Consider the following 5076-nt stretch of genomic DNA (forward strand, 5'->3'; position numbering starts at 1 on the left):
AAAGAAAGATAGTGAAAACGGCTCTTATATATATATATATATATATATAGAGTTGTGATCATATGATAACCCCCAAGTCACGTAATAACTCTATAACCAAATCTGAACCACACATATTTTCTAATCATGTGGCTGAGATTCAAACTTAGATTTACTTCATAAAAAAGGCACAAAGGGCAAATATGTCATTTCCCTCATTTAATTTCTGAATTTCGCTCTATTCTTTCACTCTCTCTCAGTTCGATTCTCTCTTCTCAGCGATTTTGTTTCCTTATTTCTCGCCTATTCTATTTCCATAGGCTCCAGATTTTCTTCCGATTTGGTTCATTATTCCATAATCTCCAGATTTTGTTTCCATATTTCTCGCATAATTGTGACCGGGAAGATGTTTTCAATTTTGCATATAAGTTGATAAAATGATACTTAAACCTGACAAAATGACATATTATGCATTGTCGATTATCTGTTAACATGATACTTTTGGCTTATAAATGTTAGGTTTACTACATAAAATGGTAGTTTTGCCTGATAGAATGATACTCTGAGTTGATAAAATGATAGTTTTGTCGGATAGAATGATACTCTGAGTTGATTAAATGATAGTTTTACTGATTTGTAGGTGTGTACATTCCTGTTTGTGATGATGCTTTGAAGCCAATGATTGGTATGAAATTCAATACATTAGTAGAAGAAGCTGATTTCTATAAACATTATGCTCGTTAAGTTGGTTTTGGCATTCGTAAACTGGGCAACAAATCAGTTCATGATATTATGTAATTATATTATGCATTGCCGATTATATGTTAACATGATAACTTTGGCTTATAAATGTTAGGTTTACTGCATAAAATGATAGTTTTGCCGGATAGAATGATACTCTGAGTTGATAAAATGATAGTTTTACTGATTTGTAGGTATGTACATTCCTGTTTGTGATGATGCTTTGAAGCCAATGATTGGTATGAAATTCAATACATTAGTAGAAGCAGCTGATTTCTATCCCTGGTATCATTTTATCATTTGAAACTCTCATTTTATCCCCTGAAACTATTATTTTATAATTTAAAACAATAATTCATCATGGAATAAGGTATGAATTGATGATACAAAACCAAGTATGAAGTAAATTCAAAGAAATTCATCATGCGGTCATATGTAACTCTAAATCTACACTAAAAAACTATAGAATCTAAAAAAATGAGAATCTCTGGCAAAATGATAAAATCGAGCAAAAACAAAAGTGAAATAAGTAATAAACTTCATCCAGCCTTCCTTCTATGATGCTTGAGCGTTTTCCTTCGACATATTCCAGAATTTGGATGATTTTTCCTTCGAAACTGAAGAAGCAAGGGTTTGAAATGCGATTCGGAGGGTTCGAGTGTGAAAGAAATTGAATGCAGCGTTTAATTCACGTTTTCTTCTTACCCGCCCAATTTTATAACGAAATGACAATTTTGCCCTTAATATATCCGAAATATGATAGTTTTATTTGATAAAATGATAGTTTTGTTAGAATAAATCTAGACCACATATTTTAAAAATGTGTGGTGGAGATTTAGTTATAGGGTTATCACACAAATTGATGTTATCATTATAGTGCACCCATATATACATATATATTTATACATGTATATATATATATGGTTGTTTTATATACCAAACTAATTTTAAACGCTAAACACTAAACACATCATTAATAAACAACGCGGAGTTCATTACAATTTTTTTTGTAGTTCATTATAGTGAATTCAAAGATTTAAAAACAATGACATCATCTAGCATAATATAAAGATCTGAAGTTCATTATAAGTTTGTTATTAGTTCATTATAATGAACTCCAGGTTGTCTTATAATGATATTGTTCGACGTTTAAGGTTTAAGACTGGTTTGATATTGATCACAGTCATATATATATATATATATATATATATATATATATATATATATATATATATATACCCCTATATATATTCATTATTTGCAAATAAATATCACACCTCCATATCAAAATATTCTATATCCACCACTGTTTGAGAATGATATATATATATCACCAACCATCAGTTATACATTTAACTGTTTGAGAATAATATATATATACCCCTATATATATTCATTATTTGCAAATAAATATCACACCTCCATATCAAAATATTCTATATCCACCACTGTTTGAGAATGATATATATATATCACCAACCATCAGTTATACATTTAACTGTTTGAGAATAATATATATATACCCCTATATATATTCATTATTTGCAAATAAATATCACACCTCCATATCAAAATATTCTATATCCACCACTGTTTGAGAATGATATATATATATACCACCAACCATTGCATCTCATTAATTTTTTCAGTTATACATTTAACTGTTTGAGAATGATATATATATATCACCAACCATTGCATCTCATTAATTTTTTCAGTTATACATTTAATATTAGAATATCATTTGATATGCTTTTAGAATTAGTGTTGCTTCTTCTCTGGCTAACTTGTGTATTATCGTCCGTCGTTTTAGTAGTCATTTTCTTTCCCTTTTGGACATATGTGATGTGCACCTTTTTCTGCTGGTGGTTCGAGAAATTAATTGACCGTTGTTTTCTGCCTTGTAGGCCTGAAGGACAATAAATATTAACTGGTTGTATGTGATTGTGATGGAGCATAATATTACATTTCAATAATGTTACAGAATAAAAATTTCTACTTTTAGTTTGAAAGAATGATCGAATTCATTTACATGTTGTCAGGTTTTACACACATTCGCCTTAGAACAAAAACAAATCCCGTGTATCACGTTATTGAAAAGTTCCAATCTCCAAAAATTGCATTTGTTCTTTGATACCAAATTTTAATTAGTGTTGTTTTAATAATTAAGTTGAGAGGGAATAAAGTAAGATAAATGAAAAAATAGAGATGATATTGTTTTTATCTCAGAAAATATTTCACTTTTAATAGGACAATCTAAAAAGTAAAACGTGTTTTTTTTTAAAAAAATGGGATGGGAAAGTACTAAAAACTCATTAACCTATAAAATTGAGTCAGTTTTAATCACGATCTACAAGTATTCGCGGCATCCGCCATGCCTAGCCACGGGATGGCGAGATGCGGAGTGGGGCTAGCGTCGCCCCGTGAAGGGGAAGAAGAATTAGAGAAGGCCCTCCACATAGCCTCCTCCCTTGTGGCAAATATAGGAGATGTGTGCAGCTTAGCCACTTGGCGCGTGATTGAACTACAATTTACCCTTTTTTTTAATAAATAGATAAATTAATTTCTTGAAATTAATAAAACAATTTTCATTTCATTTGGAGTTGAGTATTGTCTGTGGAATTCCCACCTAAGCATTGGAAGACACCCCCAATGTGATATACTCACACGACATGCGATTGCATAACACTACTGAGGAAACAAAACTAATTTTTGAAGTGTATGTTTAATTATCTATTTTTGGCGTTTTAGTTATGTATTTTAATTGTATGGATAAATATATGAAATACAAAATTAGATGCAAAACGTTGACGCCCATGTATAGTGAAAGAAAATGGAAAGATAACTGATAAACTTAGAAATGATGAGAGGAGAGCAAAATAAAATAAAAAGTGGTATGTGATTGACACGCCTTTTCTCTTGTTAGCTACCCAACTACAATAATTTATAATTTTATTTACTAACATTTATAAATTATCATATTTCAAAAGTTACGATACTAGTCGATTATTTTGTCATAGTGGTTTGCCCATGTTGGTAGCGGGTATAATTTTTGCAATAATTGTTGAATTTTGAATTTTACTCGAACTTATGGTAATTTTAACTAAATCTTGGATCAAATTAAAAATTGAAGGCTACAATTTCTTAGTTTATAATTTTACAATATAAAATCTTGAACGTCTTAATCCTAACTTATAAGTTGGGTGAGAGAGACATATGGTCCAAATTTTCAAAGAAACATGTGGTCCAAATTTCGCCAAATATAATTAGAGCATTGGTCCAAATTCTTTACGAAAGCCCAAAAAAGGAGAGACATATGGAGAAAGAAACATGTGGTCTCAACTCTCAAAATAAAATTGCATCACATAAATGAAAGATAGAACATCAAGCGGTCTCAACTCACAATATAATACTGCTGGAGTGAATTTTAGGATATAAAGTATAATTATAAGACTGAATTTCAACATTTGTCTCTGGAAAATGAAGTTCACACATTTTAAGTTCTTGAACTCGAAAAAATATTACCACATGTCTTTGGAAAATCATTAATCACATTTAAAGTCGTCCTTTATTTTCCCCATTTTACCTTTGAAATCCTATAAGGCATACTTTATCTATGTATTTTTATATTTCATAAATTCAAATCTAACATTACATGTATTATTTTTTTTAGATTTCATTTATATAAAATACAATGTGTATATAAATAGAAATAAGTGAAACATACATGCATTACATTTTCTAAAGTATACTACTACATATATTTATATATTACTCCCCCAGTCCTGAAAAATAGACGAATTTATAAATGACACGGGTTTTGTATGCAATTGGTAAATTAAGAGATGAATGAGAAAAGGTAAAAGAGATAAAGGGAAAAGGTAATAGAAGTAGTGTTAGTGGATTATGAGGTCAACATTATCAGTGGTATATAATTGGTTAAAAAGTTTCTATATTTAAACTTGGTTTGACTTTGGGGGCATCCGAAAATAGTAAAACTAGTCAATTTTTATAGGACGGATGGAATATTATTAGTGGAGTATAATATTATGTATATATTTTTATATAACATAAAAGACTCAATTTCTTTAAAGTTGATATTTAAAAAAAAGTACTAAATATAATACGGAGTACTATTAATATGGAGTACTATTTTATGTATATGTTCAAATAATAATAACAAAAATAAAAAATCACATTAGTTATGTATATATATTAAATATATTAGCATAGGTAACAATTAAATAAGGCAGTAATAATAACAATACTACTACTACTAATAATAATAATAATAATAATAATTTATTAGTTGTAGTAGTAGTAGTAAATTTCTTGTGTATACATCTAAAAATATGT

The 5076-nt window shown here is 29.0% G+C and overlaps 1 pseudogene; it reads right to left on the reverse strand.

The window, feature by feature from the left end:
• The window catches only part of LOC121756211, a 4337-nt pseudogene extending 4315 nt beyond the window's left edge, over positions 1-22 (reverse strand).
• Positions 23-5076: the final 5054 nt, after the last annotated feature.

Source organism: Salvia splendens, chromosome 11 (genome assembly GCF_004379255.2).
Source record: "Salvia splendens isolate huo1 chromosome 11, SspV2, whole genome shotgun sequence".
In the NCBI taxonomy this organism is placed as follows: domain Eukaryota; kingdom Viridiplantae; phylum Streptophyta; class Magnoliopsida; order Lamiales; family Lamiaceae; genus Salvia; species Salvia splendens.